The 24,553-nt window shown below is 47.7% G+C and overlaps 1 protein-coding gene across 3 annotated transcripts in view; it reads right to left on the bottom strand.

Annotated features, from left to right (window-relative positions):
- MYH9 (myosin heavy chain 9) overlaps positions 1-11,993 on the bottom strand; it is an 89,760-nt gene extending 77,767 nt beyond the window's left edge. Inside the window, exon 1 of one of the 3 annotated variants that reach the window (XM_033118732.1) lies at positions 11,809-11,993. The gene's annotated coding sequence lies outside the window, so the exon portion shown is untranslated. Of the gene's footprint in view, positions 1-11,115; positions 11,224-11,808 lie in introns of those variants that run through there. The other 2 variants (XM_033118729.1, XM_033118730.1) reach the window with 2 other exon arrangements.
- Between the last annotated feature and the right edge of the window lie 12,560 nt (positions 11,994-24,553).

The following is a 24,553-nucleotide window of genomic DNA, read 5'->3' as shown; positions in this document are numbered from 1 at the left end:
GTCACCGGTCCGAGGGAAGACTTCCCTGCAGCCATCCCACACTCTGGCCAGCAACGGGTGTTTTACGTGTATACTCCTGCACCATTTTTCTCCACATCTTACTTCATGCTGGTGTGAAAACAGTGTTTGGGGCTCCTCAGAGGGGAGAGGCCATCCCCAAGAACGCATGGCCCCACACGAACTGGGTGGGGGTGCCATCACTCCTGTGAGGAAAGCAGAGCCATCTGGGAGTTGGGCACAGCCATCCCAGGAAGCCAGTTATTAAAGCACCCTGATCAGAAGTGGAGCTCGGGAGCAGAGAGGATGAAAGAGGGATAGAAGGAAGAGGAGCTCTGGTGAGCCAGGGGCGGGAGGGGGGCAGAAGGAGAAGGTATGGGACTGACTTATTGGGGGTCTGCCATGAACTGAGTTCATGAAAGGCTTAGCTCCCCAAAGGACACCAAGAGACAGGTTTCATTCACCATATTTTACAGATGAGGAAACTGGGGCTCAAAGCAGTTAAATAAACTGGTAAAATAGAACAAAATACTGGCGAGTTCATCCCTCACACCTGGAGGAACCAGGCGACTGTCCCTGGATTTAGAGAATCCTCCACTGACAAACCCCCCCCACTCCTTTCTCCCCTGTTCTGGGCTGAATTGTGTTGTCCCCCACCCCCCTCAATTCCTATGTTGATGTGTTAACCCCCAGGACCTATATTTGGAGATAGCGTTTTTAATTAAGTTAAAATGAGACCATTCAGATGGACCCTCATCCAACTACTGTCCTTATAAGAGGAGGACATTTGGATACACAGGTGGGGAGCACAGAGGCTCATGCACTAAGAAAAGACCCTGAAAAGAGGCAGCAAGAGCCAGCCCTCTGCAAGCCAAAGCCAGAATCCTCAGAGGAAACCACCCCACCGGCACCTTGACCTTGGACTTCCCGCCTCCAGACTGTGAGACAACACGTTTCGGATGCTGAAGCTGATGTGGAAGCCGCCGGGTCTGGGGTCCTCGGTCCGATGCCTGTGGGACTCTGTTATCCTCAGCACTGACCACCACACGGACCTGCCACGGTGAGCTTGCTTCTCTGGCTGCTGCCTGCTTCTCCCCACTAGAATGTTCACTGCAGAGGCTTTGGTGGTTTTACTCAATCCTGTATCCCAGCACTTGATACATATTTAATGAATAAACTGTGTGAAATGGAATTTAAACCCAGCTGCTGCTCCTCAAGTCACCCACTCTCTTCCCACACGCTGCTACCTCCTTCTGCTTTATCTAATTCTCTATTCCTTAGACCCAGCTCTCTCCCCTCCAATATTATAGCAGCAAATAATTAAAAATAGTATAAAATCCAAGACACTCTCTAGCCTGTCATCACCAGCCAACAGTAATGTAAACAAGGGGACAGGACACAAATTAAAAAGATACACAAAGGACCTCACCTCAGCTACAAGGGAACATTCTCACCTACCCACTGCGGACATCCCCAGCTTGTTTTAGTTTTATTACTGATTTTAAGTCAATATGTAAAAACAAGCCTAGGTTAAGGTTTAGGGTTTGTTTTCGGTGTTCTGAGTGTGTACTGAATGGGGGCCATTGAGTGACAGAGCTCTCCTAGTCAAACCTCAAACCGGAGAGGCCTGGGTGGGACTGAACCAAATCCCCACTGCAGGCTGGAGAGGGGACTCGAGGGTGACAAAACACAAACAAGACCACGGAAGTGTCCCAGAGATCACCTCTGGGGTCCACCACTGGCCCTCGCATTCCTTCAGTGGGTGAGGTGGGTGACAACAGCTTTTGGCTCCTTTCAGAACTGACTTCTCTCCTGCTCTCTAGGAAGACAGCAGAAGTCAGGTCCGGCTCCCTGGAGCCAGGAGCTGGGGCTGGGGGGACAGGACAGTGGGGGGTGGGAACGAGGAAAGGACACCGGCAAGGAAGCCATTTCTCGGGAATGAAAGAAAACACGAGAGCAAAGACACTGCATTTGGGTTTCTAGGCTCCTGACCAGCCATCTTCTCCCCTCATGGGCTGCCCAGCCCACCCGCAAATAACCCTTACTGTGGTAAATACCTAGGCCCAAAGCAGCCACTAGGATTGAAACATCCTCTTTACAACAAAACTATACTGTTGCAACGTGTTGCTACAATGAGCCACAGCAGAGGCCCAGCAGCCTGCAGCGGCTTTTGGACATTTCAGAGACCACCCCACCCCACTTCAGCCACCTGCTGCCTCCACCCTCAGCTGCCTCCCACCCACGGTCCCCATCTCCCCAGCGCCCCGCTGACCAGGCCCTGGGAGACTCTGCCTCCTCACTTCCTCCCAGGGCATTTTCCGGCCCAGGCCTCCTGCTGGAACTACTGGGAAGGGGGCAGGGGATTGTAGATCTTCCAATTAGCCCAGAAAGATCTCCCAGGTCCACATTCCTAAGCCTTCTCACCCAAATGACAAAGTGGTTTGACCTGTTTCCCAAATTGGGCACGGAGCTGCCACTTTCTCCTGGGCTCACGTCTATCACAAACCACAATACCAGAGCGAAGCAGTTTTTTTCCCTGGGTCTGGACGGTGAGCATCTTGAAGGCAGGGCCTGTGATGTCTCAGTCATCTACATCCGACCACCGAGCAGTTTCTGCCCTAGACCAGATGCTCAGGACATATTTGCTAAATTAGTGAATTTCCAAAAGAGTCAATAAAACCCAGGGAACTTTCTGGCAATGTAAATAATGGTTCTTCTCCTCTGTGTACCATAACATAGCCATTAAAACAGTAATTGTGGAGATTGTTGTAACATAGGAAACTGTGTTCTAGCACTGAAAGAGTACCTGTTCTGCTTAGTTCTGTACCACATGTATGTATGGATCTGGACAGGAAGCCTGAAGGACGCAAACTGTAGACAGGCTGAGGGGTGAATTTGCTTCTTGCAAGCTTAGTTATTATACTATTGGTGCTATAAACAATGCCCCCCTTTTTTTCCACTTTAAAAAGGGAACCATTCCAGTAACAATTATCTCTCGCAACACTCGATGAAAAAACTCTCACCCCAAGTCCTTCAGTTGGGAAGAGCATGCTGACCACATACCAGGGGGCACAGGCAGGATCCCCAGCAGCCACTCAGGGGGTAAGATCCTGGGAGTGGAATCCTACACTCCCACATTTCCCAGGAAATGGCACAGGCCTTAATGGGTCATTTGGGCTATATAAGAGGCTGTAAGAGGGGCTGGGCACAGGAGGAGAGGATATCTTTTATCAGCCCGTGACTCAGAGGGCCTCAGCGACCTGAATCACCCCAGAACAAAGCACCACCAGAGTCTGAGTGACTGAAAAAGGTCCCAGCCCATCTCTGTGCCACATCCCTGCTTTTGTATCAGCTCAGATACCGCCTCCTCCAGGAAGCCTTCTAAGACCCTCCTGGGCCCCCGGCACTCTGTAGATGGCAGGATACCATCAGCTCCTGGAAACAAGGGCCCCTGCTTCCTTCACCTCCATATTCCCAGCACCCAGCCCAGTGCCTAGCACCCGGAATAAGCTCTGAGGAGTAGTTACTGAATGACGGTGGACAGACGGACAAATGAAGAAGGAAGGAATTCAAGTTTGCTGGATGCAAGTGGGCTGAGGTCAAGAAGAGCCCCCTGGTTCAGGTGGCGGCGGGCACTCTGGCTCGTTGGCTCCCCAATGAAGACCAGCCCGGGCCCAGCCACCAGGGCCCAGGCAGGCAGAGCCGCCGACACTGACACTGCCCGGCCGTGGTCTTTTCACCTGCCCTCCCTTAGGACCAACCCCACACATTGGAGAAACGGCCAGTGGAGGTTAGAGGTGAAGTCCGTAGCCGAGGCAACACTATGGAACAGGCAGCCTGGCTCTGAGCAGCCAACCGCACTGTGGAGCAGGAGGCCCCCTTCCACCACGGCCCCGAGCTCTCTCCTCCTTTCATTAATGCTCGGCCACTGGTGAGAGGAGGGAGGAGGGGCTCGGGGACCGGTCCAACCCCTCACTATCAAGCCCAGGAGTGAAGGGCATCTATAAGGTCACACTGCAGTTTGAATCCCTGCTCAGGCTCCTTATCTGTAACACAGCGATAACTTCCTACCTCATGAGAATGAGGTAAGACAGGAGATAAGTCCTGTAAAAGCGCTAGCACAGGGCCTGGTACTTAGCAAATGCTCAAAAGTTGACTTGTTTTTATTATTATCACGGCGGACTTCCCCCAGGCATCCCGATTCCCAGGCCAGCGCCCTGCCATTGAGCCTCTTCCTTCCTTGCCCACCTTCCCTCCTCCGCCTCCCAGGCAGGTCGAGCCCCCAGAAAGGTTGCTCAGAGTGCTCAGCAATCCCCAGTCGCTCAGGGCAGCACGGGCCTACTTCTTGGGGCAAATCCCTCTCCCAGTGTCCCTCTTAGAGGGTAAGGCTCCTGAGGACAAGGGCTGGCTCTCCGTCCTCCTCGTGGCCCCTGCAGGCCACACAGCAGGACCCCAGGAGTCTTTGTTATTGACCTGGCAGAGAAATTTGGGATCAACACCCTCATGCGCAATGGGGTGGCTCTTAAATATTACAAAATAGGCAGAAACTTGAAAATGGTTCCCTGCCACCACCTTTCTCACCCTGAGATTCCCAGACAAGTACCTTGCATCCACGGTTTATAAAAGGGAGAGATCGTTAACTAAATGTCACTCCAAAGCTTTGGCTGCCGGGACCTCCCAGTCCCCAGGTTTACGGGCAATGGCGCCAATGAGACCTAAACACCACTCGTTCAACAAGGACCAGGCAAGAACCTGGGAGCCAGAGAGGAAAAAAGATGCTGCCTCTGACCTCCAGGTTCTCACAGTCCATTAGGTTCTACAATCTTCTCCCCCTTCCAGACCAGTTAGATTAAGTCACCCCGACTGTTCCAAACGCTTCGTCTTTATGTTTATCAGACAGGAAGCTGCCTTGTCCAGCCCAGTGACTTTGTAAAACACAGGAAATGCGGCAGCTTTTAAACACAGACAACTCTAAATAAAGGTGCCTCTCTCTCCGGCTTGGGGACAGCCTTTTTTCAAAGGCTTGAACCAGCTCAGACGAAACAAGTTGAACTGCGCTGTGTGGTGGGAAGGATGCAAAGGTCGCAGGCCTTGAAAACCTCAGCATCCAAGCCCAGGAAATCTTCCAGCAGGCCCCTCAATCATTTCAGTCCCCACATCTTGTTCTCAAAGGGACAGGGTTATTAGACAAATTTAAAATCCTTAAAACCCGAACACCTATTTCCTACCACCTGATGATGTTGGTGATAACATGAAAAAAGGAGGAAGAGGAAGGGGAGAAAAAAAGAACTGGAACAATTTGCATATATTTCTATGCGAATTATGACAAGTCTAAAAAAGCAGCCATCTCCACGTGCAGATGAGGAAACAGGCTCCAGTGTAACAGGTGGTAGGAGAAACGGCAAGAATCTGGTCCCAGGTCCCCCTGACCCCAAAGCCCGTGTTTGGTTCCCTCTACTATGAGTTTTGTACTGAAAATACAATAATCAATCATCCACGGCATTAAATCACTTAAAATTACTAGCAATCAGGACTGGCTCCTGGACAGTGGAAGCCAGGGTCGCTCTCTGTAAGCCGCCCCCCCCCCCAACCCCGTGCCTGGCTCTACCCCATGTGAAATATTGATTTTTGAGCTGTGGGAACTTTCAGCCTGAATGGCCCTGTCCAACTGGAAAGAGTTCAGAGAAACCCGAAACACCTCCCACCCCATTTCTTAACCCTCGTGCCCCGCCACCAAAAAAAAAGAAAAAGATTAAGGGTGTGGAAGAATAGACTCTTGAGGAAAGATTAAAGGAGTTGAGTATGTCTTGCTTGGCTAAACAGTATATAAAAGGGATGATAACAGTTCAAAAACACTTTTAAATAAGGCCACATGATTTTGAAAGAAAGGCAACAGGGTTGAGTGAAACCAGGGGCCAAAAGCTTTCTTCTACCAACTAACAGATGAGCTTGGGCAACCACTCCTCTAACTGGGGGAGAAAAATTACACTATCCCTAAGATCCTTTCCAACTCAGGCATTCCCTAATTCTAAGCAAATTCAGTAGGGAGGGTTTTACTGTCCTGTTGATTTTTCTTTTAGAAAAATCACTTAGAATTAGAGTTAAAATGAAAGGAAAAGAAATCTAAGACACAAGTTCCCAAATGTAAATGCCCATGGAAGTGATAGGGGGGCCTCCCTTAGTCCTCCGGGCAGTACTGTAGGGCCCCAAGGACCAGGACCCCTGAGAAGCACCAAGGCAATGATGAAGGTGGGGGGAAATCAGCTCCACCTTCAGCTTCCCCACAGGCCGAGGCCCAACCTGCCCAGGCAGGAAGCCACACCCTTCAGGGGCAACTTCCGGAAGGGCCTGTAAAGCTCCCTCCAGCCTCAGGGGGAAGGTTCCCGGTGGAGCAGCCACCAGAGCTGGGGAAGGAGGCAGCTACAGAAGGCGCCACCGCGAGACCCGGAGGCTCAGGCTGGGGAGAAGCTCCCCAGAAGGCCTTGTCCTCAGCCAAAGGCCAGCCACGAGCCTCTTGTGGGCTCAGCGCGCTGTGCCCCATTCTGGGTGCTGAATCACTCCAGGCTGGAGAAACTAGTCAGCAGAATGGGGGCCTGAGAAATTCCAACAGAGGCCTGCCTAAGTTCCTTTTTAAAGAGAAATGCATCAGACACAAGAGGGCAGCTCCCCTCCTGCTTCCCAAATATTTGGTACCATCAAAGCACGAAGTGGGGGCGGGGGTATAGCCAGCCTCCAGCCTTCAAACCCATGTGGTGGTAGGCCCATTTTAGACCCAGGCTCATTCTGTATACGCATGTGTGACTCATGCCATTCCTCCAGGAGGCCCGGAGGCAGCCTGGCAGGGACACAGGCCTGCCCAAGACCCTAAAGGGGTCTTCCGCTGCTTTTGCCACGGAAAACAGCCCACTCAGCAGACAGCAGAGCTGGCAGCTTCTCCAGCACCCACATCAACCAAGACTAGACCGCCTTCCCTGAGAGAATGGAGGCCCCCCCCAATTCAAAATACCTTTCTGATCACATTTTCTCAGGAATTTGGGCTTTTCCACTGTTCTTAATACACAAAAACCACAGGCCAGATGTCTGACGGATAACTGGGGACAAAGTGGGAAGGGGCACACCAGTGGTTGCAGTGACCCCAAGTTTAGAGGACCCAAGAGAATAAAGGCCTGGTGTCGACTTCTGTTCAGGGTGGGCTCCCCAGGAAAAGACCTCGGGGGATCTGGAGCCAGGGGAATTGTGGGAAACCTGGCAAAAGGTTATCCCAAAATACTTTCCAGACACACTGCAGGTTTCCTCTTCTCATACAGCAAAGAAAAAGCAACCATCTACCATTTTCCAGCATATGAGGGAATAGATCAGAGTAGACATTTGTTTAAGGGGTTACTCTGGTGATATGACATCATGGAGGAAAAAACAGTACCCAAATATGTTCCAACCACAAGAACAAGTCAGTCCATTTTTAAAACCTTTCCTCCTTCCTTGCATACAGTAAGCACTCAATATGAAACTTGGAATCTAGAGCAATGCATTTGAAAGTTGAGACCTACGAGACTGGCCAGATAAGTAATAAAAATACGAAACTTTTAAGTTTTTGACTATTTTAGGGAAATACGTATAAAAAGGCATTTAGTGAAATGAAATGCTCAGACACACACACCCCGGCCTCCACTCCTGCTTCCTGGGTCCTTTCTACAGACAACCACTATTCCCAGGGTCTCGGCATCTTCCCGTGCAGAGCTCAGGTGACATAGCATATTTCACACAAAGGGAACACCATCTATACTACTTTATCGTGTCGAGTTTTTTCCACTTACAACATACCTTGGAAAGCATGCCATATCACTACATCTAGATCAGCCTTATTTTTTTCAGGGCTGTAAGGATTCTCACTGTACAGGGGTGCCATGATCTATTGGACCCTTTTGATAGACAGTGAGCTTGTTTCCTGTCTTTGTCTACGCCAATGCTGCAAACAATATCCTCACACCTTTTGCACATTTATCTGTGGGATGCATTCCTAGAATTCAGACAGAAGGACTATGCTTTGACAGATACTGTCAAACTACCTGCAAAAAAAGACAGTTGTTACCACGTATGCTCCTCCCATCAACGGGGCATGAGAGTACCTAAGAAACTTGGAGAAATTAACACGCCTCAATTTTTCAGTTCCCTCGTGCTCTTGTGCATAACTAGTGAGCACATAAACTGGTGTGATGTCTTCATACGCGATAATGGCACTTGCTACCGAAATCAAATGTTTCCCCAGCCAGAGCTGGAAGTCAGGTCTCCAGATACTCAACTACAATGACCTTTCCATGCCACCCTTTGGCCGTGTCCTAGATCATGGGAAACCATGTTTTAGAACTGAAACCGCAGTTGCTTTGCACACCCTCTGCCCAGGCCAGGGCCCTGGACCAAGGATGCTCAGCATGAGCTCACCACCAAGTGAATCCAAAAGTATCGGCAGATGGGCCCCAGAACCACTTTTGTTACCACTTGGGCTTCTGCACACACCCAAGCACACCTTTTCAGAAGCAGAAAGATCACTGAGCCAGGAAAACCATCTACCCCTCCTCGACTGTTTCCTCCCCCTGACAACCCACGGAGTTAAAGCTGAACATTTATATATTTTCTTAAAAAGATCAGGCCCTTTACATACCTTATTTCTTTTTGTTCTCGCATCTAACCCTGCACGGTAGATGTCACGATTCCCATGTTACGGGTAAGGAATAGGAGGACACAGAGGACCCTGAGGCTCGGGAAGGTTCTGTGACTTACCTAAAGGGTCGTAAAGCTAGGAAGTGGTGGGGTCAGGATCGGAACTCTGCCTAGTTCCAAAGCTCAAGACCCCACTCTTCCCAGCTCTCAGAGCGGAATTCTGTAAGTCACAGGAGCACTGCTTCCCGGGGGCAGCCAGGGTTCCATTCTGCTGTCACCAGAGGACTTGAGCCCAGGGGCCCAGGGCACCAAGGGTTAAGGCTCATCAAGGGTTAAGGCCGGGAGGCAGAGACTCTGGGGCTGCACAAAGAGAAATTGCACTTCCTGCCCCTGCGGGCAGAGATGCTGTTTTATGCTCAGCAAATTAGGATGTTTGTTTAATTAAGACGACACACAGATTTTGTTATTCTAAATATTTCTGGAACACGATGCTTGGGAGGAAGCTGTTAAAGCAAGGGTTTTTTTTCCCCCTTTGCTTTGGGTTTCTGTCTCCCCCTCCAAGAGAAGGGTAGGGCCCGCCTCCGAGGGAAACAACAGCCAACCCCTCCTCTCCTTTTGAAATAAAGATGTCAAGCTGGTAAGGGCTGTCTTAAGCACTTTACTGAAGGATTAGCTACAAGAGGAAGTGAAGAAAGCTCAGCTCGCCTGGTTTCTAGCAATACCCTACCAGGCTACACAACAATGCTGCATTTTTTGAATGTGCTTTTCTCCTTTTAAAAAGCTAACAGATCCTTGTTTTGTTTTTTCTGGAGCAAGAACAGGCGGAAAGGCAGGCTGTGATTAACATGCGACCTTCATCCTGCAAGAGGGAAGTTGTCCCATCTCCAGCCCCTTAGGTTAAAAAGTTTAAAAATAAAGAACAGAAAGCCGGGGCCCTGACCCTCTCTTTCCTCTCCCCTCATGCGCCCTTCTGACAAGCAGCCCCACAGAATACACCCCTCAGGCTGCCCCTCCCCAAGCAGAGCCTGCCAATGGGGCACCTGGATCTGCCCATAAGCACCGCCAGGACTTGCTGACAGTGAAGAGTAGAGCTCTTTGGTGTCACCCCGCAGACATCTGGGGGGCACAGCGGCTCTCAAATTACATCGAGCAATCTCTTGATGCTTTTAATTGCCCCTCAATTATCCACTAAATGAGTCCTCACTTTCCAACACCCAGTGCTTGCCCTCAGTTTGCCAAACTTGCAATGTGCAACTTCCTCGAAGCAGCTTCCCTCCTGGCCCCAGACAGAAGTGGCCCCTCTCCGGAATTCCTCGAGTCCTTTGTCTGTGGCATGCTTGGGACCCTCATCACAGGCTGCCTTTGTACTTCAGTCATTGGGCCACTATTTCCCCTTGAGGAATGTAAACTCTCGAGCCTCAGGATGGGCTGGCTCTTTTCTCCCAATCCCAACGACTCACAGTACCTTTCTGGGGTCTCTCTCATCTTCACCTCACAGGACAGTCATCTACAGATTTGTCTCCGCTCTCTCCTAAGCGTCCAAGGGCAGGGGCCAGGTCTTACTCAACCTCACACCCCCACCACCTGGCAGAGTCCCCAGCACCGAGAAGCCAGTTAAATATTTGCTCAGTTACACATCTGTGTACCCACCTCTCACCCCTAGCAGCCTGGTATATAAATTGACTAATATTAATCAAGCGATTGTCTAAACAGGCCTGAAAGCAGCCTCCCTCCTTCCCAAAAAGGAAGTCAGCCACCAGGTGAGTTACCAGGCGGGCCTCAGACAGTGGGGTGAGAAACGGCCACAGCATTGCAGGAAGCCCGTAGGGCTCTCTTCTCCCTCCAGTCACCCAAGTTCCTCTGAAACCCTGTAAAACCCAGGCCAGGGCGCAGTGGACCGCGAGCGGCCAGGCCTCTCGAGCGCCCCGAGGAGGACGCGCCGTCCCCAGGACGTGGGACTTCCCAGGAACCTTTCTCCTCACACGGGCTAGGTGGGGCCGCAGACAGCAGCCCTGGCACTCACCCTGCCGCCACCTCAAGACAGCCGGCAACCTTCTCCTCGTCCGTTTCCATGCGAAACGGTGGGGCTCGCTGGGGGGGGAGGGGCTGCGGTCCTGCCCTGGGGGTGGCCCCAGGACAGCACGGCGCGAGCACCCCCGCACAGGGAAGTGCGGGTGGGGGTGTAGAACACCCTGGATCGGGCCCACACAGCAACCATGCAACAGCCCAGGCCTCGTCCTCGAGGAGCAGCACCCAGCTCCCTCCACTCCCACCCGGGCCGGACGCCCCCAGGTGCGGCGCAATCAGGTGCGCGCCTGGACCCAGCCGATCGCTGCGGGCCCTCCTCTCGGGGCAGAAGTCAGAAGTCAAAGGTGGAAGGGTTGTGGGAGAGCGGGGGAGTCTGTCCTGCCTGGCGGCCCGGTCCCGCGGGGTCGCCCTTCCCCGCGCACCCCTCCGCACCTCTCTCGGTCCCCTCGCGCCCGCTCGCTCGCAGCCCAGCGAATGAGGAAGTCGGGAGCGGAGGGCGGAAACTGAGCCGAGTGCAATGTCTGCAGCAGATTGTCCGATTCTGACTCAGGAGGACGCCCTGACAGCTGCCAAACGGTCCCCGCCTGCCCGTTACCTCCGTTTCGAAAAGGCCTGGAAACTTCCAAAGCAGCCGGAGCCCCGTGCCCCCCACCTTGCCCCCACCCGTTTGGGTCGAAGGGACAGCGGCTCCCCGGAAGGGGTTAAAAAGTTTGCCCAACTTGGGAACTGGGCGAGGCGAGGGCGGGGCGCGTGCCCGGGCAGCAGGGGGAGGTCGAGGCTCCTGGGTGCCCCGCCGGAGGCGTGAGGCGGGCGGGGGTGGGGGAGACCGAGGGTTTCCGGGGAACGCTGGCCCCGAAGCCTTCCTCTGCTCCCCAAGGCCTCGCTTCCAGAGGCGCTTTCCCCGAGAGTCACGCAGGGGTCCCGGCGCCCCTCAGGGAAGGATGCGGTATCCCGGCCCAGCCCCGCCGCGTTAGCGCCGGACCGCGCCAGTAGCCGGCCGCGCGGAGGCCGAGAACCACACGTCGGTCGTTTCGCCCCACACGCCGCGAGTCCAGTAGCCGCCGCCCCCGCCGCCGCCCCCGCCCGCCTGCCCCGGGTTGGGACCGGCCGGTGGGGCTTGCTCACCTGAACCTGGATCTGCCCCGGGGAACAGGCGCTGCTTCTCCCGAGAGGGCTTTCTCGAGCGCTCTAGCGACGGCGGGGTGGGGCGAGCGCGCGAGGCGGGAGCTGCAGCAGGTCAACCTGGCTCAGCCTTCCGTGCCCTGCCCAGGAACCGCGGTGATCTGCGCGCCTCACCGCACCCAGCTCGGCTACTCGCCGCCTTCCCGCCCCGCCCTCTCAGCCGCTCGCCCATTCTCCGCGGCTCCGGGGCGGAGCCTGAAGGACGCCCCCGCCCCCTAGCTGTCTCACCCACTCCAGCTTGTTCCCACTCTTGATGGACAGATATGTTAGCCTGTAAAAAGGGATGGGCGGAGCCTATGGGCCCAAATAAGTGGGGATTCATCATCCCCCCACCACCACACTCTCCACCTTCCTCCGCGCTTCCTAGGCGGGAGCCCCGCCTCCTAGGGCGGGTCCAACGGACAGCCAGGTTCCAGGAGGACGATTGACACAGAGAAAGTCCAATGAGGAGGAGGAGGCTCGCAGGGATTTTTTTTTTTTTTTTTTTTTTTTTTGGTGCATTGCCTGGGCGGGGTCGAGGCCCGGCGGGAGTGGACTGGAAAGGTCCGGGATTCTGACACCCCGCCCCCGCGAGCTGTTTTCCCTGTCCAATGTCATCCTACCAGAACAGAAATTAAGTACCATATATGGGAAAAGTGCTATTTTACATAATTATTATGGCCTGTGGGGCGAACAAGGACTCTGCCCGGGATCCGTTGTGGAAGCCCTGAGTTCGATTCTATAGTGTGGGCACGCTGCCGTCTTTCAGCCTCCAAACCTTTGCTCAGACGGGTTCCCTCTGTCTGGAAGGCACCTCCAAGCCTCTCTTTACCTTCATGTGATTAACTCGCACACTTCCTTTTAGGTATTTGTTACAAAATGTTTTCTTGGTTTTTTTTTGTTTTTCAGGTAGGCAAAGAGTACTTTTTTTGTTGTTACTGCCCATTACAAAATTAATTTTTTTTTAATTTTTAAGAGAATTTTTATATTTATCTTTTAATTCACCTGGAATTTATTTTTATTTTGGAGTGAGGAGGAAATCGAATACAATATTTGCAACAGCCAGTTGTCCACACACCATTTTCTCCACTGATTTCAGGTACCACCTTCATCACCTATCCAACTCATACAGCATACGCTTCAATCTGTTTCTGAGTTGTATCCGTTGATCTTTCTGTGTGTTCCTGAGCCAGTTCCACAATACTTTGATGACAGTAGCTTTCTAATACATTTTATATCTAAGAGGGCAAATCTCTCATTACTCTTTCCTTTTGGACTCTCCTTCCTATGACGACTAAACTCTTCCAAATAAACTTCAGAAAAAGTTTATGACCTAAAGGCAAAAGAAAACTGGAAAAACATTTTGCTACGAAGAATTACTACCAACAATATATAAAAAGTTATTCTCAGTCCATAAGAAAAAGCCCAAATACTTCAAAATAAAAATGGCAAAAAAAAAAAAAGAAAGAAAAGAAAAAAGAAGGGAACAGGCAATTCAAAAAGAAGAAATCTAAACTGCCAATAACTATAAAAAAAGAAAAACAGTCATCAGAAATGCAAACAAAACGACATAGGATGCCATTTTTCACCTATCAACTTAAAAGAAAAGAATAAAAATGCCCACTGTTGGCCAGGTTTAGAGATATAGATGGGAAAGTAAATTAATCAATTTTCTTTTAGAATCCATCAATAAAAAATTGGAAAAGTGCACAGATATGGGTTTAAAAGTTCTTTTCAACATTGTTGATAGTCATTAAATTTTATAAGTGTACAATAGATTGATTAAATAAATTTTGATACATCCATATGTTGAAAAATACCCAGAAATTCATTAAAATTTTAATGCAGATTTGTATTTACTGATTTAAACTATACTAAGCAAAAGCAAATTTTAGAATGCTATTGTAGCAGGATTTAATTTATTTTTGTGTACTCTGTGTGTGTCTGAGAGAGAGCGCGTGAGAAGTTGAAAAGGCTTTATAACAGTGTAAATAGGGCAGAAGAATTGTGACTGATTTTTTCTTTTGCTTATCTGTATTTCTATCATATATGTCTTACACAATTTTTCCAAAAATGGAAGAAAAACACTCACTTCAATGTCACCTCTTCCAAAATGTCTTCCCCGACCCTCCAGGGATCCAGAACTAACAGGAGGCTTGGCATAGAATGGTCCTTAGTGAACGCTTCAGCAGGACTCAGAGAGTACCTGTTTCCTTATCTTCAAAATGGGCGTAATCACCAGGCCTTGCCCAGCCCTCAGGACTGTTGGGAAGAGCCCAGAGACTTGGACCTGAAAGCAGTGTGCACTACGACAGAGCATTATCTTCTTGTTCTTGTTGTTGTTGTTAGTACTCAACAGAGTGTTATGGAGAACAATCATTTCCATTTTCTTCAGGAGCCCCAGCCTCCTAGCACCACCCTCTTCCAGGGAAATGAGGTCACTAAGAAGATGGAAGTCCTCTGTTGCCCGGGCCCTGAATTCTCTCCTTGCCATCCACTAGCCTAGATGCATCCATAACTAAGAAAGCCCTCCTACTTGCTGTCCAGCCTCACCATTCCCCCATCTCCCAAGAACCTGCACCCTTGATAGTGTCTATTCTTGTAATAGTTTAAAAAATATTTCATCTATTTTGTCTGAGTGTTAAAATAGTATTATGGTTGGTATAGAAAATACTAAAAAGAAAGAAAATAAAAATCTCCCAAACCTTACCACCACAATATAAAAATTATTAACAGTTTGTTATTTCCTTCAAATCTTTATATAACCATATTTAAAATAAAATTATACAGTCACCTGATTTATTATAAAGGTGCCCCTGCAAATAAGTATGGAAAAGATGGGTTTTTTTTGTTTGTTTGTTTTTAAAGATTTTATTGGGGAAGGGGAACAGGACTTTATTGGGGAATAGTGTGTACTTCCAGGCCTGTTTTCCAAGTCAAGTTGTTGTCCTTTCAATCTTAGTTGTGGAGGGTGCCGTTCAGCTTCAAGTTGTTGTCCTTTCAGTCTTAGTTGTGGAGGGCGCAGCTCAGCTCCAGGTCCAGTTGCCGTTGCTAGTTGCAGGGGGCACAGCCCACCATCCTTTGTGGGAGTTGAACTGGCAACCTTGTGGTTGAGAGGATGCACTCCAACCAACTGAGCCATCAGGGAGCTCAGCGGCAGCTCAGCTCAAGGTGCCTTGTTTAATCTTAGTTGCAGGGGGCGGAGCCCACCATCCCTTGAGGGAGTCGATGAATTGAACTGGCAACCTTGTGGTTGAGAGCCTACTGGCCCATGTGGGAATCGAACCGGCAGCCTTCGGAGTTAGGAGCATGGAGCTCCACCCGCCTGAGCCACCGGGCCGGCCCAAGATGGTCTTTTTAATGAATGATGCTAGGTAAACTGCACAACCACATGTGGAAACATGAATCTTGACCTCTACCCTCATACCACTGACGGAAATAGTTTACGATGGATCAGAGATATAAATGTGAAAAGTAAACAATAAAACTTCTAGAAGAAAGCATAGGAGAATATTTTCATGACCTTGAAGTAGACAAAAAATTCTTAAACAAGACCCCAAAAGTGTAAACCATAAGAGACGATTGTTAAGTTGAACTTAATGAAAATTAAGAACTCTGCTCATCAGAAGGCACATTTTAAGCAAGTGAAAAATCAAACCGCAGCCTGGGAGAAAATGCTTATAATACATAGATATAACAAAGGACACATATCTAGAATTTATCAAGATCACCTACGTTAACAAAAAGACAATCCAATTGTTTTAATGCACAAAGATTTGAATGAGCACTGTATAAAATAGAATATCTAATTAGCCAGTAAGCAAAAGAAAAAAGTGCTAAACATCATTAGTTATTAGAGAATGCAAATTAAAACCACAAAGAGATAGCACTATCCCCAACCAGAATGACTAAAATTAAGATATTATGTGTTGGCAAGAATGGGGAGCTACTGGAACTTTCATAAATTGCTTTCTACAACCACTTTGGGAAAGTGTTAATCCGTGTGGCTACTAAAGTTGAATATACGTGTAATTCCCTATGATCCAGCAATTCTACTCTTTTTTTTTTTAAACTTTTATTTATTTGTGTTTTTCCAGGACCCATCAGCTCCAAGTCAAGTAGTTGTTTCAATCTAGTTGTGGAGGGCGCAGCTCACAGTGGCCCATGTGGGGATCCACTGACAACCCTGTTGTTGAGTATAGCGCTCTAACCAACGGAGCTAACACCCACCTCCTCCCACACACACACAGCAATTCTTCTCTTGAGTCTATACCCAACAGAAACGAGTGCTTAGGCCAACTAAGGCATATACCAAAATGTTCATAGCATCTTAACGTGGCCGAAAACGAGGAGGAGAAAAGTCTATGAAGAGTAAAATGGATAAATTGAGTACGTTCATTCAACCGACTATCACACAGAAATGAAAAGAACAAACTAGTGTTATGTGTGAAAAACAGGATGAGTCAACTTTCCTTGAACTGCTGAATGGATAAACAAAATGTGGCATATCCATACAATGGAATATTATTCAGCAAATAAACAGAACGAAGTACCAATACACGCGGCAACATGGATGACCTTTCAATAACATTACGCTAAGTGAAAGGAGCCAGTCACAAAAGCCCTCATGTTGTATCATTTCATGTATTAATATATGAAATGTCCAGGGGTGTCCAGTTAGCTCAGTTGGTTAGAGCGTGGTGCTGATAACACCAAGGTTGCCAGTTCGATCCCGACATGGACCACTGTGAGCTGTGCCCTCCTTAAAAAAAAACAAAAGAAATGTCCAGAATAGGCCAATCTATAGAGACAGAAAATAGATTAGTGGTTGCGAGAGGCTAGGGAGAGGAAAGAATGAGACGTTACTGCTAAAGGGTATAAGGGATATTTTTGAGACAATGAAAATGTTCTGAAATTAGACCACAGGGATGATTTCACAACTCTGTGAATATACTAAAACAACAAACAAAACACACTGAATTGTATGTATACTTTAAAAAGTCACTTTACTTACATCCAATAAAGCTGTTATTTTTTTTTAATGGATGAATCTCAGACATACTGTTGAGTGAGAGTTTAGATATTAAAAAAAAGCAAAAGTAAATACTATATGATTCCATTTTATGCGACGTTCTAGAACAGGCAAAATCAATCTCTAGTGATAGATATTGTGCTCCTTGGTATTTCCCCAAAGGAGTTGAAAACTTATGTCCATACAAAACCCGCACAGGGATATTAATAGCAGCTTTACTCATAATTGCCAAAACTTGGAAGCAACCAAGATGTCCTTCAGTGGGTGATGGATAAATAAACTGTGGGACAGCCAGACAATGGAATATTATTCAGTGCAAAAAGGAAATGAACTATCAAGCCATGAAAAGATTGGAGGAAATTTAACTGCATATGACTAAGTGAAAGAAGCCAGTCTGAAAAGGCGACATTCCATATGTTTCCAACTGTATGACATTCTGGAAACGGCAAAACCATGGAGACAGCAAAAAAAAAAAAAATCAGTGATTACAGGGGTTGGAGGGAGAGAAGGAGGGATGAATAGGCAGAGTACAGAGGCTTTTTAGGGCAGTGAAACTATTCTATATGATACTCTAATGGCAGATATTTTTCATATTCTCCCCTCCTCATCACTAGATTTCTCCAGAGAGTGAGCAGTCTGCATCAGGTTCTCAGATACTTCACTTTGTTCTCACTCACCTCCGGCCTCTAACTCTCCATGTCACTGCTGTTCAGAGATCAGCAAGCTAAATGCCTCACTCAGGCCTTGCGTTCCCAGGCTGTACTGAAACTGCTCAACACCGCTCCCCCCAACACAGGCTTTCCCAAAACCCCCCAGAGAGACCAGCCACCTTCCTTGTTCTCCCTCTGATGATTGCTCCCCAGCCCGGTGGCCAGGGTGGGCATATCCCTGGAATGCACAGGATTCTAAAGGCATTGTTTCTTCCAGTTGGTTAGTATATGTGTTATATCTGTTGTTAAATACTTTAAATATACCTTTCCCTGAGGCTCGCATTTATTGAGTGTTTTACCAGGTGGCCAGCACTGTGCTAAGTGTTTTTGTGTAAGCATTATCTCATTTAAGCCTCACAATGCCACTGTGAGGTTAGATATGAATATTATCCCCCATTTTACAGATGAGGAAGCTAAGGCACAGAGAAGTTAAGTGACTTGCCAAGTTCATACAGCTTGGAAGTGGCACAGCCAGATTGCAGCCCATGTCTGCGGACTTCAGAGCCTAGGTGCTAACCACACTATGGCACCCACACTTCTCAGCTCTCTTCTCTTCTCCCTTCTCGGTCTGTACCCTCTTTCTTGGGCTTCTAATCCAATCCCCCACTTTCAACTGCAACATCTATGGGAGTGACTTCCGAATCCTTATCTCCAACCCAGCCTCACCCTGACAGGGAGTCTTTTATTTTTTAATTGTGGTAAGATACACACATAACATAAAATTTACCATCATGAACCATTTTTAAGTGTCCAGTTCAGTGGCATCAAGTACATTCATTCTTGTGCAACCATCAGCACTAAAACTTTTTATCTTGCAAAACTGAAACTGTATACCCATCACACACTAACTTCCTACTCCTCCAACCCCACCCTAACCCAGCCCCTGGAAAACCACCATTTTACTTTCTGTTTCTATGCACTTGACTACTCCAGGTTCCTCACATCAGTGAAATCAGACAGTATTTGTCTTTTTGTGACTGGCTTACTTCACTTAGCATATTATCCTCAAGGTTCATCCATGTTGTAGCATGTGTCAGAATTTGCTTCTTTTGAAATGCTGAGTAATATGCCATTGTATGGTACACCACACTTTGCTAATCCATTCATCTTTTGATGGACACTTATGCTGCTTTCACGTTTTAGCTATTATGAATAATGCTATGAACATGAGTGTACAAATATCTCTTCCAGACCCTGTTTTCAATTATTTTGGTTATATATTATTTTGGATTTCCTGGGTTATACGTTTGCTCTATTTTTAATTTTTTGAGGAACTTCCATACCGTTTTCCACAATGGCTGCACCATTTTACATTCCCACCAACAGTGCACAAGGGTTCCAATTTCTTCACATCTTTCCTCACCAATCTTTGTTTCCTGGGTTTTGTTTTGTTTTTTTGATAGTAGACATGCTAATTGGTGTGAAGGGGTATCTAATTGTGGTTTTGACTTGCATTTCCCTAATGATTACTAATTGTTGAGCATCTTTTCATATGCTTATTAGTCATTTGTATATCTTCTTTGGAGAAATGTCTATTCAAGTCCTTTGCCCATTTTTGAATTGAGTTGTTTGAAAGAAGAAAAAAGAAAAAGAATTGAGTTGTTTGTCTTTTTGTTGTTGAATTTTAAGAGTTCTCTGTATATTCTGGATATTAACCTCTTATCAGATATATGACTTACAAAGCATTTTCTCCCATTCCGTGAGTTGCCTTTTTACTGTTTTGATAGTATATTCTGAGGCACAAAGTTTTTCATTTTCATGAAGTCCAGTTTGCCTATTTTTTCTTTTGTTGCATATGATTTTTATTCTTTTTTCTTACGCTGCATAATTTTTATGCTAAGACAATCCATCCTAGACTAGACATAGAATATCTTTGAAAGGATACCCAAGAAGTGAGTAACAGTGGTTTTTCTTAGAAGAACTGAGTGGCTAGGAAACGGGTAGAAGAGGGAGCATTTTCACTAAAAAAACAAAACAAAACCTTTATATCTCTTAAATGTAGACTCATATGAACATATTATCTATTTAAATAAATCAAATTTAAATATGAAAACATAGGCTACAAATTGAAATGTAGATATAAAATAATACTCATTTTTTAAGTTAGGAAATATAAGAAAAAGCATAAAGAAAAACATCGAAATCACCTATAGTTCTTTCTCCCAAGATTCTCGGTGTGTTTTCCTATTGTTCAGTGTCTAATGATGAACTCCCACCATTCCCATTCTTGCCAAACCTGTCTGCACGCCTGACTTCCAGGTCTGCTCAGGTTTCCAGCCTCTCCATGCCAACCAGACTCAAACCCAGAGGCCTCCCTTGTCCTCCCTCTTCCCCAGCTCTGGGAGCCTCTGGTCTTCTCACCACCATCTCACCCTGCCTTCCTTTCCTTCCACCTCCATCCCCCTCACACCCCCGCCCAACTCTGGTACTTGCCCTCACCTCCTCCCCTGCAGACCACGACCTTAGCTTCCCAGCAGAGCCCTCCCCCGTTGTCTCTTCCCACTTCCACTGGTATTTTCTACGTCTGGAGCTGGATCTTCCTGAAGGCCAGCTATAAACCTCAGCTCAGCACAGACTTACTGAGCTCTCGTTAGGTGCCAGGCATGGTGCTAAGCACCTGGCACGCGCGTTGTCCTATTACATCCTTATCTCAGTCCTTTGATGTGGGTACTATTATTCTCCCTCATTTCACAGATGAGGAAACTGAGGTTCAGAGACATGACGTCATTTACGCAAGACCATACTAGTTCTCTCAGGTGCTAATGAGAACACTGGGATTCTCATTGCTTCGGAACTCTCAACCACCCATTGTTGTCGTCACGTTTCTCTCCTTAGTCTACAGAGGAGAAAACTGAAGCACAGAATGTTATGTAACTTGATGGAGGTCATTTGGCTAATCCCGTGTTTCCCCGAAAATAAGACCGGGTCTTATATTAAGTTGTGCTCCAAAAGACGCATGAGGGCTTATGTTCAGGGGATGTCATCCCGAAAAATCATGCTAGGGCTTATTTTCCAATTAGATCTTACTTTCGGCAGGGTAGATGGTGAGGCTGGGATTTGAACCCAGATACGCTAGCTGCACAAAAACCAAAACCTCTCACTCGGTTACACTGTCTCAGTAAATTTGTCCCTGGCCCTCAAAGACCCAAGGGTACATCCTGACTTTCTTGTGCCCAAGAACCTTTCCAGTGCCTCACGTGTGAATCCCAAACTCCTAGCCTGGCATCCTGGGCCCCGTGCGATTGTCTTCTACCTCCTGTTAAGCCCTGTCTCTCCCTGGTCCTCCAGGGCGACAGCTCACCGTGTTCTCAGCCTGCCCGTTCTGCGAATGGGCCACTGCCACACCACAGCTTTCATACCTGCTCTGACAGTTCTGCTCACTGGACACTTCCCCACCCTGAGGACCTGATCCCCCACTAGAAAGTGACTTCTCCATCCACCCGACCTATGGCACAGTGGCATCTGTCTGACAGCACTTCTACCCTTCGGTCATGGTCTGCCTTGTGTTGCCGGGGTCAGAATTCACACTCTGCCACTTACTGAACCTGCCTGTGCCTCAGTGTCCTCATTTGTAAAATGGGGATGATGATAGTCCTTGCGCAATCAGGATGTTGTGAGGATGAAATGACTTCATATATGTCAAGCACCGACAACAGAATGTGCCCAAAAGCATTTGCTATGACAATGATGATGATGATGGTGCATCTTCCTCGTATCTCCTCTAGGAGGTTTATTTCTCAGTCCCCCAAAATCTAAGGGCTTATTATTTGCAGACCTTGTGCCAGTGCTAGTCTCTGCCCGGATGCTGCCCACACAGGTACTGGCAGGACAGCCTGGTGGGTGCTGCAAAGACCTAAGCAGTCTAGGGTGCTGTATGGGACAGAAGGGAGGCATCTAGGTGGACAGGCAGGAAAAGCTTACTCCAGGCAGGAATATGGGGTACAAGGCCCAGAGGGGAGAAGACACACTCAGTGTCCGGGTGGGAAGAGTCAAGGGGGCAAGAAGGGTAGGAAGGGGCAAGGAAGGACTTGATGCAGAAAGTGCTGTCCTGGGACCAGCAGCATGGTCGCCTCGGCCTCACCTGGGAACTGGTTAGAAATTCCGGGTCCCAGCCCAGACCCACTGAACTCAAATCTGTGCGTTAACAAGCCCCCCAGGTAGTTCGAATCATCTCAGTGTGACAATCCCTGGGCTTAATCAGGAGGTATTCTGTGGTCCTGATGACCAATTTCCACTCCAACAACATTAGAATCGCGGGAGAGATTTACATTAAATCAATATCTTAGACAGTGGGTCCCGAGCACCCAAGTTGTAGAAATTCATTATTCATTCAGCAAAAGATTTCTGAGCACAAGGACTATGCCTTCTCCTTCCCTAGAATGGCACTCAAGGCCTCTCTCTTAGGACGCACTCAACAAACACTCACGAATCTGGTGCAATGGCTCTGTGCCGAATTTACATTTTTCTGTCTAGAGCCCACCTTGGTCTCCATGCCAGCACTCAAAGATCCACACTACCCCCCCACCCCCACCCCACCTCTGCCTCTCAAGTCTTTGAGTGTGAGAGCTCCTTCAGGAGGCCTCTCACATCCGCCCCCCTGGTGGATCCCTCCTCCATGCTCCATAGCACCTGGGCCAGCTTCTGTCATAGCACCCTCATGCTGTCAGCTTGCCTGCCTCCAGACAAGCAGTCAGGAGCTTCCCAGGGACAGATCAGTGCTTTGTTTGTGCTTGCATCCCCACGACCTGGCATGGTTAAATGTTTGTAGAGTGAATGAACAAATAAATAAGCTAATAAAAATGAAAACAATATATGTGAAAGCACTACACCCAGGCTAATCAATACAATTATTCATTTGTTTTTGTCCCATGGTGTCTTACACAGGTGGGTGCTGGAGAAGAAATAAACATGCTTCTGGTTTTTGTTTTTGTCTTTAAGGGATTTATTGAGATGTAATTCACCCATTTTAAGTATATAAGTCAGTGGTTTTCAGCATATTCTCAGTTATGCAACCATCAACACTATCTAATTCCAGAACATTTTCATCACTCCAAAGAAAACCATATCCCTTAGTAGTCACTCCCATTTCTTCCCAAATTCCTTCCCCAAGCCTAGGCAACCGCTATCTACTGTCTCTTTCTACAGATTTGCCTTTTCTGGACATTGCATAGCAATGGAATCATACAACATGTGGTCTTTTGTGTCTGGCTTCTTTTGCTTAGCATGGGTTTTCAAGATTCATCTATGTGGTAGCATATGTCAGTACTTCACCCCTTTCTACAGCTGAATGATATTCAATTGCCTGGATATACCACATTTTCTTTATCCATTCATCAGATGACAATAACCCATCTTCATGCAGAAACATAGCATTTAGCTTTTGCAATAGCATTGTCATGCCATCTTGCTTAATGTTGACATTTGCTGTTTGAGGAGTATTGTGGTGTTTCTTCCCCCCATTTTGCAGATGAGGAAATGGAGGCTAGGGTGAACAGTTGTGATTTGCCAGAGATCATAGGCTATTAAATGGCAGTCATAACTTGAAGCACTTTTCTCTGCACCATTCTGCCTCCCTCCCCAATCCGATTTATGTCAGATGCCTCTTTTCCCCTCATAAATTCACTTTTCATGGCATCCACAGTACCCTGTAGCCACCAGGACTTGCATACACAGGTTTGAGTATGTGCTCAGGGAGGGTGCTAAGGCTTTATCTGATCTGGGTTTATAAGCCAAAGGTCTGCCCTCCTTCCAGCCTCAGTGCAGACAGGCCATTTCTGGGTCCTGGATGTGGGCGCGTGAGGGGATAGCTGAGACAAAACCCTCTTGCAGGAATCCTTGACCTTGCTGTCCACCTTGCAGGAAGGGGATCTCTCCCACCCGTCCTGGGCTGCTCAGACCTTCCCAGGACGACTTCCTTCAGTTTGCCACACCCCTTCCTCTTCAACCACAGAGAACTTTAAACAAACACACCTCTTTCATAGCGCTCATCCACCGTGACACAATTATGTGTTTATATGTCTGCTCCCCAAAACCTGGGAGCTGCGGATGTGAAAGGTCTTAATTAGCTTCATTATCACAGGAACTGACACTTCATAGGCAGTTGGTCAGTATTGGTAGAATGAATGGATCGGCCCGTGTTTTAATAGTAGTGCCTACTAGCTACTGTGTGCTTCCAGAAGACATTTTATCCTGACGACAGCCCTGCAATATGGTGTCTAATCTCCTTTTTGTAGAAGGAGAATTGGAGACTCAGAAAGGTAATATTTACAAGCCCAAGCCCTCATAGACAATAAGAGACAACCGGGATTTAAATCTAGAGACCTATTTGTCTCCTAATATGCTGCTTTTTACCACCAGTGGGGCCCTCTTAGGGCAAGTGTGAATTGAGAAGCAGGTATAGAATTGGGAATGGATGACTAAAAAGAAAAAAAAAAAGAAGGACAAAATTGCTCACGGCCTCTCAAACTTTATTTGCCTGTGATCTCTATAAATCCCACTTCAGATCTCAAGAGAGAAAACCAGCTCAGAGAGGTTGAGTAACTAGCAAAACACACAGCTTAGTGGGAGGCTCAGCCCTCGAGGCCAAGCCTGCTCGTTTCCAAGGGCAGGCTTGCTTCAGTACACCACAGCTGCTGTGTCTTTATTCCACTATGCATTGCTCAGGTGGAAGGCTCGGTTTCCACTGAAAAGCTTTAAAAGGAAATGAATAAATACAAATGGTATTGGAATACAATACAAATAGTATTGGAGAAATTGGAATCTTCATATATTGTTGGTGGGGTGGTCAAAAGGTACAGCCACTTTGGAAAACAGTGTGGCAGTTCCTCCAGGTACTAACCGTAGTTACCATCTGACCTAGACATTCCACTTCTAGGTACATACCAAATGAAAACATGTCCACACAAAAACTTGTACATGAATGTACGTGAATGTCCACAGTAGTATTATTTATAACAGCCACCCCCCA

The sequence above is a fragment of the Rhinolophus ferrumequinum genome, chromosome 10, assembly GCF_004115265.2.
Source record: "Rhinolophus ferrumequinum isolate MPI-CBG mRhiFer1 chromosome 10, mRhiFer1_v1.p, whole genome shotgun sequence".
NCBI lineage: Eukaryota > Metazoa > Chordata > Mammalia > Chiroptera > Rhinolophidae > Rhinolophus > Rhinolophus ferrumequinum.
This window is presented reverse-complemented; position numbering and strand designations above follow the sequence as displayed.